Below are 13706 nucleotides of genomic sequence, written 5' to 3' on the forward strand. Positions count from 1 at the left end.
AGGGGACGTGTAAATGGCAGTGGGGGTGGTGACTGCACGTGTGCGGACTGTAGTGGAGGTATGCTGGTGATGGAAACACTGGCTGATGGTGAGGTGAATGAAGGTGTGAGTGTAGACGTCACAGGGAGGGAGGAGGGAGACGAGGAGGTGGGGGTCACAGAGGTGGTAGTGACTGTTGGCATGTCTGCATCGGAATGTTGCTTGTGTGAATGTCTGCGTGATCTGTGGTGCTTATGTTTGGATGAGCTGCTCTTGGGTGTTGAGGTGTGTGCAGGCTGGTCTGATGGTGTGGGTGGGACAGGCAGAGGAACAGGAGACTGGGAGGAGGGAGTTAGTAGAGGGAGGCAGGAGACAGGGACAATGGCTGCCGTCAGTGCTGAGGCCAGAGCCTGGAACGATCGCTGATGGGCAGCCTGACCCGAATGAATGCCCTCCAGGTACGCATTGCTGCGATGAACCTCCCTCTCCACCCCCTGGATGGCATTCAAAAGGGTACTCTGCCCAACAATGAGCGTTCGGAGGAGGTCAATGACCTCCTCACTGAGGGCAGCGGGGGTAACAGGGGCAGGGCCTGAGGTGCCTGGGGCGAAGGAGATGCCCGGCTTCCTGGCAGAGCGGGCACGGGGCGAACGCTGAGGGGCTGCTGGGAGGGCGGAGATGGTGCGCTGGGTGGCGGCTGTACCTGTAATGGCGGGGGGCACGGATGGTGCCACCCCCGCAAGGGAGCTCCCTTCCGAGGACGTGTCCGTGTCGCTGCAGGGTCCAGTCGTCCCCGTTGTGGAGCTCCCCTCGCCCTCCGTCTCACTGGTCCAGTCAGACTCTGTGGCATGGCCCTCCTGGGCCATGTGAGATGCAGCTCCCTCCTGCCCCGATGCCACTTCTCCTCCGCCTGATGATGCTGATGCACACAAGCACAGAAAGACAAACAAAAAGGGGGGGGGAGAGAGAAATAAAGAGATTTTGAGTACATGGATCACCGGTACAGTTAGCGGACATGACAGACACAGATGCCCCCTGCACTAAGTTGCGCACTTGGGGTCCGCTACGCATTCCGTGGAACATGCCCTACACGCCTAGAGTTGACAACTGCACCCATGGATGACACGGCCCAGGGATGGCTGTACTGACACACTACTGAGGGTGGTGGCTGGGGACACAGGGGCTTACGGGGGTGCCCAGCCTACAGATATCGCCCTGGCCTAGGGGGACCCACAGCCCTCCTCCCCCACCCAGACACCTCCACTGCGCGACAACAGAGTAGATAATGCTTGTACTCACCCCCTTGTGTCTGCTGTGCTGCCCTCACGCGCCCATCCAAATCAGGGTAGGCCACCGCCAGGATCCAGAACATCAGGGGGGTCAGTTGACGGCAGGCACCCCGCCTACGTTGGGAGGCCATCCCCAGCAGAGACTCGGCGGTCTTCTTGGTCCCGCGGCGGATGTCCTCCCACCTCTTGCGGCAGTGGGTGCCCCGTCGATGGTGGACCCCCAGGGTCCGGACTTCCTTGGCGATGGCACGCCAAATCCTGATCTTCTCATGGGCGCGGACCTATGTGACACGTACAGGGAGGGAGAAATACCACGTTCAAGTTTGTCTGCATTTTCGTTGCCAGTGGCCCAACGCCCCCCATCCCCGCCAGGCCCCCCGCCAGGCCCCCCGCCAGGCCCAACATGCCCCCCATCCCCGCCAGGCCCCCCGCCAGGCCCCCCGCCAGGCCCAACATGCCCCCCATCCCCGCCAGGCCCCCCGCCAGCCCCAACATGCCCCCCATCCCCGCCAGGCCCCCCGCCAGGCCCCAAAGCCAGCCAGTGGCCCCAAATCCATATAGAATTAAACTCACTTGTTGGTCTGGAGGACCGTAGAGTAGCGCATACTGGGGGAAGACCCCATCCACAAGTTTCTCCAACTCCTCTCCAGTGAAGGCAGGGGCCCTTTCCCCCGTCGCAGCAGCCATTGTCCCTTCCAGACCGAGGTCACAGCAACACTTGCAGTATAGGTCCTCTCCTGTGAAAGTTCAAGTCGCAAGTGGATAAGTAGATAGGAAATGGCGGTCACGTCCGCGGCGGTGCGTACCGCGGCGGTGCGTACCGCCACCGCCGGCGCCCTTCGCCATTGGCTCCTGAAACCCATAGGCTTCAATGTTAACCAATGCGGCTTCGCGCCGCGGTCTTCGACCGCCGACCGCCGCGGTGTGCCACGCCAGCGCATTGACCTCACATCCCATTGTCACACTTCACAGGTCAGGCAGCCGCCATTTAGGGGTCCACATGGCTCAATTTCAACTGCGTCACACAGGCCTAGGCCTTGCATAGCCACTCAGACACGCCATTCACTGCATAGAGAATCGTTTACTGTGCAAGCTGTGAGTACGTACCTGTGGGTTGCTTGACTCTGTGCTCCATGTTGTCCTTCCTAGGCACCGTCCGCTGGGTTTGGCGAGGAGACGGATGAATCCTCGCGTGTACTGACCGCTGGTGGACCTGTCGACAATGGAAGAACGCCACATTATCCTGACCTACCGGCTTGACCGTGCCACTATACATGAACTGTGTGCCCAGCTGGAGCCCGACCTGATGTCCCCCATCCGCCAACCCACAGGGATTCCCCCTCTGGTGCAGGTCCTGTCAGTACTCCATTTCTTGGCAAGTGGGTCATTTCAGACAACAGTGGGAATTGCTTCTGGGATGTCTCAGCCCATGTTTTCGAAGGTGTTATCCAGAGTGTTGTCTGCCCTGATGAAATACGTGAGGAGCTACATCATTTTCCCTGAGGTGGGCGAATTGGCTACAGTGAAGGGTGATTTCTATGCCCTTGGACATATTCCCAACGTCATTGGTGCCATTGATGGGACCCATGTGGCTTTGGTTCCCCCAAGAGACAGGGAGCAGGTGTACAGGAACAGAAAAAGTTACCATTCCATGAACATCCAGGTGGTGTGTTTGGCTGACCAGTACATCTCGCATGTAAATGCCAAATTCCCAGGGTCAGTGCATGACGCCTACATCCTGAGGAATAGCAGCATCCCTTACGTGATGGAACAGCTAGAGAGACACCGTGTATGGCTATTGGGGGACTCTGGGTACCCCAACCTGTCCTGGCTACTGACCCCAGTAAGGAATCCCCGGACCAGGGCAGAGGAACGGTACAATGAGGCCCATGGGCGTATTAGGAGGGTGATCGAACGCACCTTTGGCCTCCTAAAGGCCAGGTTTCGGTGCCTGCATATGACAGGGGGATCCCTAATGTACTCACCTAAGAAGGTGTGTCACATCATCGTGGCCTGCTGCATGCTTCACAACCTGGCTTTGCGCCGCCAGGTGCCTTTCCTGCAGGAGGATGGTCGAGACGGTGGTGTTGTGGCAGCTGTGGAACCTGTGGAGAGTGACGAGGAGGAAGACGACGGGGCTGAAACAGACAACAGGGACAGAATCATTGAACAGTACTTCCAATAGGACACAGGTAACAATTCAAACATAATTTAGTAAATGTGAACTACTCTCCTGCATCTCTGCTGCCTGTCTATTTGCCCCAGTGTATGATGACTGAGTTGTGGCTTTTCCCTCCCTATTTCAGATCTGGGGTCCCCACTACGAGTCCTGTGCTTCGTTTCCCCATGGACTACAGCTTTGTGGCAGCTGTTTGTTGACTTCACTATGTACAAGGACATATTTGCAATGTCATGTCAATTACAATATTTTGAAATCACAGCCAGACTCCAGATAGTTTTGTGCAAAATAGGTGTTTATTTCAGTGCTCAAAATGGGATGGGTGGTTTCAAGTGGGTGGGGGCTATGGTGAAGGAATGTCCATGGCAGAGTCCAGAGTAACAGTCACACAGGTGCATTGTCCAGAGGCCTGTGGAGAGATGGAGCATGGGCAGTTCAAGGATGGACAGGGTGACAATGTGGGACAGTGGGCTGACATCAGGTGGTATCCTTTGCTGGCGGGGGTCTTGACATCCTACTCTGTCTTCTTGCGAGATCTCAGGGCCCTCTTGCGGGGTGGTTCTTCTCCTGCAGGAGGTGGGGGTCTGGTGGGCTGCTGTTGTGCGGGGGCCTCCTGTCCACTAGCGCCGGCAGAGGTGGTTGGCTGTTCTTGGTCCAGGCTAGTGGCAGGGGCCCTTTGTTGTTGTTGAGTGTCCGTCCTGGTGTTGATGAGGTCCTGCAGCAGCCCTACCATGGTAACCAGGGTGGAGGTGAGGGCTCTGATGTCCTCCCTGTACCCCCGATAGTGTTCCTCCTGCAGTACCTGGATCTCCTGGAACCGGGCCAGTACCGTCGCCATCGTCTCCTGGGAGCGGTTGTATGCTCCCATGATGGTGGTGAGGGCCTCGTGGAGAGTGGGTTCCCTGGGCCCGTCCCCCCCCTGTCGCACAGCTGCCCTCCGAGTTGCCCTGTTTCCCTGGGCCTCTGCCCCCTGGCCGGTGTGCCCACTACCACTGCCCCCAGGTCCCTGTTGTTGTTGGGGTGGTGGGTTATCCTGGGTGCCCTGTAGTGGTAGACACACCGCAGATTGACGCGCCCTGGAGACAGAGGCATGGACCCGCTGGGTGGGAGCTGTGCTGGTGTTCCCAGAGGGGTTTGGGTCTGTAGTGGCCTGTGCCTGTGTGAGGGGAACCGACTGTCCAGAGGTCCCCGATGGTCCGGGCTGGTCATCAGTGTCCAGGTCGACAGAGCTGCTGTCATCGCTGACGGCCTCTTGGGTGGGGGGTGTGGAGAATTCTGGGCCCTCCATGGCGGTGTGTTGACGGTCGGGTCCTGCAGGGGTATAGAGGTATGGTTATAGTTTCAATGTGTGGCATATGGGTGTATCTGTGGGTTCCCGTGTCCCCAAGTGCTGGCATTCGTGTGTGGGGGCTTTGGTGAGGGTGGCTTGTGGGGGGGATGTGTATATGCATTGGGCATGCTTTGGTGATGGGTGTCCATGCTTAGTGGACGCATGCAGGCCTAGGTTTTGGGATGTGTGGGTTGTGATGGTGAGACATTGGCAGGGAATAGGTGTGCTGGGGGTGGGGGTGAGGATGGTGGTGGGGGTGAGGATGGTGGTGGGGGTGAGGGTGGGGGTGAGGATGGGGGTGGGGGTGAGGGTGGGGTTCGAGGATGGGGGTGAGGGTTGGGGTATGATTTGGCATGCAGGTGGGGGGGAAGCAGTATTGAAGCTTCAACTTACCAGTATCCATTCCTCCGCCGACTCCTGCGAGGCCGTCAGGATGCAGGATGTTCAAGACTTCCTCCTCCCATGTTGTGAATTGTGGGGGTTGAGGTGGGGGTCCTCCGCCAGTCTTCTGCACGGCGATGTTGTGCCTGGATACCATGGAACGCACCTTCCCCCGTAGGTCGTTCCATCGCTTCCCGATGTCTTCCAGATTTCTGGGGTGCTGTCCCACAGCGTTGACCCTGTCGACAATCCTCTGCCATAGCTCCGTCCTCTGGGCAATGCTGGTGTATTGGACCTGTGTGCCGAAGAGCTGGGGCTCTACCCGAACGATTTCCTCCACCATGACCCTGAGTTCTTCGTCTGAGAAGCGGGGGTGTCTTTGGGGTGCCATGGAGTGGTGTGTATGATGTGTGGGGTGGAGTATGTGTAGTTAAGTGTGTTGAGTGTGGTGGTGTGTGTTGTTTTGTGTGTGGATATTGTGTGGGTGATGGTGTAGTGTGCCTCTGTGTGATGGTATTCTGTGATCGCTGATGTGTCTCTCAGTGCTTCTTTCTGAATTTTTGGTCGTAGGGGTTTGTGGGTGATGTGGGTGTGTGTTTTATATTGTATTGTGTGTGTGGGAGTGGTGTGTGTATGTGTATCAGGTGTGTGGAATTCAAATCGGCCAATGTGGCTGAGTTTTGTTCGTTTGTGTGTATTCTGACCGCGGCGGTGTGTACCGCCAATGGAAAACCGCGTTTGAAAGACCGCCGCGTGGATTCGTGGGTCGTAATGGCATGGGCGTATTTCTGTTGGCGTGACGGTGGAGGTTTGGTCACCTCCACTTTTCCGCCGACCGCTGGTCTGGCGGTCTGTTGTGGCTGTCGGATTTTCGGAGGTTTGGCTGCTGCGGGTCAGAATGACCGTGGCGGGTTACCGCGACCGCGGCGGAATTATGGAGGATTTCTGACCGGCGGTAGGCGCCTTTTACCGCCGAGGTCAGAATGACCCCCATAATACCTAAATGAAACCCGGACTGTAACCTTTATATAATGAAGCTGGAGATAACTGGATCTCTCCCTCTCATAAGTACAGAGTCATAAAAACACAAAAAAATCAGGTAATAAAAATACGAAGCTTCTATTTATCTAAAAGGGTGTTCTATACAGCGTTTGTATAGATGGGTGAAGCCCATCTATACAGCACGTCTTTGTACAACCACACAGCACGTCCTTGGCTGCAGCCTAGAAAGCGAAAAAACAAGACAACAGGCTTTTCCCATCTATACCTAAGAACCTTGAACAAACCTCTCAGAAATCATTAAGAGTACCCCTATGCAAAAGAGCTGAATCACATTCATCTCTCCTATCACTCATTGGCCTTATGCTTGTGGTTAATTCGATATGGGCTCTGCTGTTTTTTGTCTAGTGTTGCCCTATAGAGCTATAACAAACACACATACTGGTGCAAAATGTGGCATCAGCAGCATTGGACAGATCTAGCTATGCAGTCACCTTTATCTTGCAAAGGTGCACATTGCAAAGATGGATCCAAATCTAAAATACGTCTCGATCAAGAAAAGAAGCTCTGAGCACACGCAGAGTCATGACTCAACACCTATTTCTTGAAGGGAATTGCTAAGTTCAGGAATACAAGGAAGCATAGGTTATGTAGATATTGGATGGAAGCGTTATTATTCCAGGAACTTCCCAGTGCTGTGAATTTTACAACTATGTGGGATATCTTTATCTCTGGGATTTATGAAAGCCTTGTCTTAAGTCATAACAACTTTTCTACCCTATGGAGAAGTAGCATATGTTAGAAATGGGGTCTCTACATGGCAGTGGTTTGTACCCTGTCAAAGTAGGGACCCTCACTCTAGTCAGAGTAAGGGAGCCACACAGCTAAGATAACCCCTACTTAACCCCTGGGTAGCTTGACACAAGCAGTCAGGCTTATCTCAGAGGTAAAGTACTTGTAGACACAGTAACACAGTGAAAACAGCACAAAAGTACTCCACACCAGTTTAAAAAAAAAATATATATTTATCTGAGTAAAAAAGAACAAATCAACAAAAAACAACATACACAAGCGTAGATATCACTTTTAAAAGCTGAAATGTAAATGTAGTTCCTTGAAATCAATGAAAAGCTTGACTGAGGGAAAGTACCTGAAATGAGTCAAAAACAAAGAGGATGCATGCCAGAGGGGAAGTGATGTGTCAAAAGAGCCAGAGATGCATTGGTTGCCTAATGTTGCAGGGAAGGTGGTGCGTCAATTCCTTGCTGCTAGGCAGGGGAGGTGATGTGTCGATTCCTTACTGCCACAGGAGGGTTGATGTGCCGTTTGAGGCACAATTTGTCGGTTCCTTACTGCGGTGTGGTGTCAAAGAAGAAAATGGCCCCCAGGTATGATGCATTGATGATGTGCCAAATGTGAAGCTGCAATGCGTTGATCTCACAGCGATAAAGCAGGCACTGCGTCAGAGTCAGGGCGGTGCATCACGAACTTCAGTGATGCAATGCTCGAAACTCATGCAGAAGTTGTTCTTCTGATGTGCTTCAACAGAAAGCTGGGGCCTGCGTTGAAAACAATGGTCCATGCATCAAGCAGGGACCACAATCTGGTATGGGCAGCGGTGATGCTTTGAATTCTTACACTGATGAATCTGTTCGGAATGATGCTATGAGTCAATGCATGGATTTTCTTCTTGTAACACCAAAAACCTCCTTTAGGGCCCAGACCTAGATTTGGCACCACTTGATAGGACAAGGCTGTCAGCAGAGGAGCTCAGCTGCTGGCAGATGAAGTCTTTGATGTCCGTAAGACTTCTTAAAAGGAGACAAATTCAACTCAAGCCCCTGGAGAACCTTGGAAAGCAGAATGTAGAAAGCAAAGTCCAGTCCTTTCACTCCCAGGACAGATGCAGCAAGCAGCAGGCCAGCACAACAAAGCAGGAGGCAGAGGTGCAGTCCCTCATATGGCATCCAACTCTTCTTCCTGGCAGAATATCCTCAGTCCAGAAGTGTTCTAACTTTGTGGTGTCAGATTTCCAGAACGTATACCCATTTCTGTCTTTGAAGTAGGCAACTTCAAAGAGAAGTCTTTGTTGTACACAAGACCCTGTCCTTCCCTGCCCTGGCCCCAGACACACTCCAGGGGGTTGTAGACTGCTTTGTGTGAGGACAGGCACAGCCCTATTCAGGTGCAAGTGCCAGCTGCTCCCACCACTCTATCTCAGGAAGACTCATCAACCCGATGATGGGCCATCAGGATATGCAAGGCATACATCAGCTCACCTTTGTGTGACTAGTTAGAGTAAATATACAAACATTCCAACTGTCACCCTGACCCAGATAAGTAATCAGCAATCAGGCAGAGGCACAGAATGGTTAATCAAGAAAATGCCCACTTTCTAACACTGGCATTTTCAAACTTAGAATTAAAAAAAAAACATTGCCAAAAGATGTATTTTTAGTTCAGAGATCCCAAACTCCACATATCCATCTGCTCCCAATGGGAAATTGCATTTAAAAGATATGTCAAGGCAATCCCCATGTTACCCAATGGGAGACATAGGGGGTCATTCTGACTTTGACGGGCGGCGGAGGCCGCCCGCCAAAGTCCCGCCGGCAGAATACCGCTGCGCGGTCAAAAGACTGCCGCGGTAATTCTGAGTTTCCCGCTGGGCTGGCGGGCGACCGCCAGAAGGCCGCCTGCCAGCCCAGCGGGAAACCCCCTTCCATGAGGATGCCGGCTCCGAATGGAGCCGGCGGAGTGGAAGGGGTGCGACGGGTGCAGTTGCACCCGTCGCGATTTTCAGTGTCTGCTTGGCAGACACTGAAAATCCTGGTGGGGCCCTGTTAGGGGGCCCCTGCAGTGCCCATGCCATTGGCATGGGCACTGCAGGGGCCCCCAGGGGCCCCACAACACCCGTTACCGCCAGCCATGTTCTGGCGGTCAAAACCGCAAGAACCAGGCTGGCGGTAAGGGGGTCGGAATCCCCATGGCGGCGCTGCTTGCAGCGCCGCCATGGAGGATTCCCTTGGGCAGCGGGAAACCGGCGGGACACCGCCGGTTTCCCGTATCTGACCGCGGCTGTACCACCGCGGTCAGAATGCCCATGGGAGCACCGCCAGCCTGTTGGCGGTGCTCCCACGGTCGTTGGCCCTGGCGGTCCATGACCGCCAGGGTCAGAATGACCCCCATAGTCCTTGCAATAGTGAAAACTGAATTTAGCAGTATCTCACAATGAGGACATGTGAGAAACACACCAGTACTTGTCCTACCTTTTAAATACACTACACCCTGCCCATGGGGCAGCCTTGGGTCTACTTTACTACCATGTAGTAAAAGGGTAGGTTTGGGCCTGGCATGTGGGTGCACTTGCCAGGTCGAAATGGCAGTTTAAAACTGCACACACAGACACTGCAGTGGTAGGTCTGAGACACGTTTACGGGTCTGTCCACATAGGAGGCACAATCAGTGCTGCAGCCCTACTAGTAGCATTTGATTTACAGGTCCTGGGAACACATAGTGCACTTTACCAGGGACTTACTAGTAAATCAAATATGCCAGTCATGGAGAAACCAATTTCCAATACATTGTAGACAGAGACCATATGAACATTAGCACTGGCTAGCAGTGGTAAAGTTCCTAGAGTTCTAAAGCCAACAAAAAAAGGTCAGAATAAATAGAAGGAAGAAGGCAAAAAGTTTGGGGATAGCCCTACTGAAGTGCCATGTACAACAGCACCTTTCAAAAGTATGATGTCATTTCATGTGACATGGTATTAGAATTCTCTAATGTCCATCTGGGAAGAGCTGATGGCTTTCCATTTTAGGTAGATCAGTGATAAAGAGAAGAGCCAGATAAACGCCAGTGCTCTCCCATTAAAAGTTTGTTATTCACTTCAAACAAATGGCTAAAATGACCTATCGAGTAGCACCTCTTTATTGATATATGTTGTTTATTCCACTGGAGTAAAGTGTTCTGCTAAGGAGAGGAGACCCTCTTCAGTCTTAATAATAGTACAGAAGCCCTCCAGACAATTAGCCACAATCCTTGTGTTCTTTAGCTGGGGGATTTCGGGATACAGAACTCTCACCTTAGCATGATCAGAGTCCATTGAGTCCTTCTGAAGCTGCCTGTTGGAAGTATGTTGGTACTGTGTCTTTGAAATGAGTGCGCATAATACAACTATTTAATAAAAGGTTTGGGTGCCATGACGAAAATTGCTGTACTATCTGATGGCAATTACAGGAGCTCTAAAAAGGTGTTCTGAACTAACTCTTACTGGATTTGGTACTTATGTGTGATTTGAGCACAACAAACATGCCGAGTGTTGATACTTTTCCTTTAAATGTATTGACATGCGGATGTGTTACCTCAAAAAATATCCCACTGGAAATTTAGGCCCATATTTATACTTTTTGACGCAAAACTTGCGTCAAAAAAATTAGCGCCGGCTAAAGCCATTCTGAAGCGCCATGCGGGCGCCGTATTTATTGAATGACGTTAGCCGGCGTTAGCCGCCGGCGCCGTCTGGTGTGCGTTAAAAAAAACGACGTACACCAGGCAGCGCCGGCGTAGGGGAAAATGGAGCTTGGGCGTCAAGAAATGGGGCAAGTCAGGTTGAGGCAATTTTTTCGCCTCAACCCGATTTGCGCCATTTCTTTTCACTCCCAACCCCCGTAGAAATGACTCCTGTCTTAGCAAAGACAGGAGTCATGCCCCCTTGCCCAATGGCCATGCCCAGGGGACTTCTGTCCCCTGGGCATGGTCATTGGGCATAGTGGCATGTAGGGGGGCACAAATCAGGCCCCCCTATGCCACAAAAAAAAAAAAAACACTTACCTGAACTTACCTTAATGTCCCTGGGATGGGTCCCTCCAGCCTTGGGTATCCTCCTGGGGTGGGCAAGGGTGACAGGGGGTGTCCCTGGGGGCATGGGAGGGCACCTCTGGGCTCCTTCAGAGCCCACAGGTCCCTTAACGCCTGCCTTTTGCAGGCACTAAAAAACGGCGCAAAAGCGGCCGTACGTCATTTTTTTTGACCCGCCCACTCCCGGGCGTGAATTTTGCCCGGGAGTATAAATCCGACGCACATGCCTCGGAGTCGATTTTTTAGACGTGAACGCCTACCTTGCATCTCATTAATGCAAAGTAGGTGTCCACGCTAAAAAATGACGCAAACTCCATGGACTTTGGCGCTAGACGCGTCTAACGCCAAAGTATAAATATGGAGTTAGTTTTGCGTCGAAATTGCGTAATAAAAAACGACGCAATTCCGGCGCAAACGGAGTATAAATATGCCCCTTAATGTATTAATTGCTAGCAACAACTGCGTAATTTTTCATGCCTGTGATGTAGTAAAAGTAAATGATCAAAAAAGACAAATCGAATTAAAGGTACCAATTGTTGGTTTCTTATTCAAGTAATAGGAACATTTCCAGGGCCCCAAAAAATAAACTATTTTGGCCCTTCACTCCTGGAAATGGATAACACTTCCTGCAATGAAACATGGGCAGGTATTGAGATACATAAAGAATCAGTTCAGTGCAGAAGAGTGCAAGGAGAGCAAAATGCAAGTCAAACCCTCCCTAGAATTAAACTAGCATGAGCGGGTGTATGTAAAATAAAGAATAGTTCAAGAAAGTAGCTGCCTCTTGTCTTCATTGGGAGGAATGCAAGTCTCATCATCACTCGTTAAATTCTATGTACAGCTATTGTTTATGAACCAAGACCAAGAACAAAACATATCACTATGAGCAGAACATAGTTTATCTACACATATATGTCGCAGCTAGCTTACGTATTTGTTATAAACAACAAACATATAGGGGGTGATTCTTACCTTGGCGGGCGGCGGAGGCCGTCCGCCAAAGTACCCCTGCCAGAACACCGCACCGCGGTCGTCAGACCGCTGCGGTGATTCTGGGTTTTCCACTGGGCTGGCGGGCGACTGCCAAAAGGCCGCCCGCCAGCCCAGTGGAAAACAACCTTCCCACGATGACGCCGGCTCTGAATGGAGCCGGCGGAGTGGGAAGGTGCGACGGGTGCAGTTGCACCCGTCACGAATTTCACTGTCTGCAATGCAGACAGTGAAATTCAAAGTGGGGCCCTCTTACGGGGGCCCCACGACACCCCATACCGCCATCCTCTGCCGCCAGGAACAGGATGGCGGTATGGGGTGTAAGAATCCCCATGGCGGCGCAGCGAGCTGCACCGCCATGGAGGATTCTTTTGGGCAGCGGAAAACCGGCGGAAAACCGGCGGGAGACCGCCCGTTTTCCACTTCTGACCACGGCCAAACCGCCGCGGTCAGAATGCCCTGCGGGGCACCGCCAGCCTGTTGGCGGTGCTCCCGCCAACCCTGGCCCCGGCGGTCCATGACCGCCGCGGTCAGAATGACCCCCATAATGTTTTTCTGAAAGTAACACAATTTTCAACTCGAAAATGCAATTCAAAAGTGCAGTGATATGTCATAGTCTACGTATAAGACCACTAAAATGTGGTTGGTGGCGTAGTGATGATAATTAAGAGCTGATATTAAGTTCCTAACTATGCCTTCGATTTACATTTTTTCACAAGAATTGCAAGGTATAAAAATAATGTGTGATTATCTGTCTTTTACGTTAAATTTAGATGACCTCTACTGTTCTCCCACTGTACAGTCCAGTCCCTTAATGATCAATTAAACAAACTTGGACCCGTTGAAATGTGGAGACTTTTGTGGCAGATCCTCTAATTGTGTAACCTTTATCTTGTTCTCTAGATCTTCTCTTGAAATCATCAGCCATTACAACAATATTCTGAAATTGTGACAGCGTTATTCAACTGCAAAGAGTGTTTTAATTATTTTAAAATCCCTAGGATCGTGTTTCGAATTGTTATACTCAATTGTCTTGATCAATGGACCGGTAAGAATTGAACATCATATTGTGTATTGTTATCTTTCAAAGAATAGAGAATTAATTTCATGAGAATTACACATTTAACTAAATACATGCCCTGAGGAAGATTGATTAATTACTTTCAGCCTCTGTTGACAAATCGTTCAGCTCAAATAACTAGATTCTCTTCTATGTGAGCTGATTATTTGAAGCATTAAGGGCATTGATTGTGTAAATTAGAAGGTGTATTTTAAAAAACTTCTCAAACTCATCAATCTGATTACACCTTATTTCAATGCTTGTAGAGATGTCTACTTTGATAACATTCATTATTGAGTTTGATAATTTTGTATTTTTGTTTACTCTGATTTTTACAATAAAATATTGACCAATATGTTTTATAAGGAAAGGCTTATGATTTGCCTTCATGGAGATAATAGTGATAAAGAAGTGAGGTAGGAAGAAGTGAGTTGCAGAAAAGTTGTCGCAATTTGTGACCTGACTTTTTGGAATTCTTGCAAACAGTGTATAATTTTTCCAACCAACCTATGTACTAATAGATCAGTTAGCAAAATAGGGAATTGCAGGGGACTGCAAAATGGCATTCATTATGCAAGTCGCAATTTCGGGCCCCTTGGTATTGGCAGTAAAGACAAGGATAGTGACCTGCAATTG

The sequence above is a fragment of the Pleurodeles waltl genome, chromosome 9 (genome assembly GCF_031143425.1).
Source record: "Pleurodeles waltl isolate 20211129_DDA chromosome 9, aPleWal1.hap1.20221129, whole genome shotgun sequence".
Lineage (NCBI taxonomy): Eukaryota > Metazoa > Chordata > Amphibia > Caudata > Salamandridae > Pleurodeles > Pleurodeles waltl.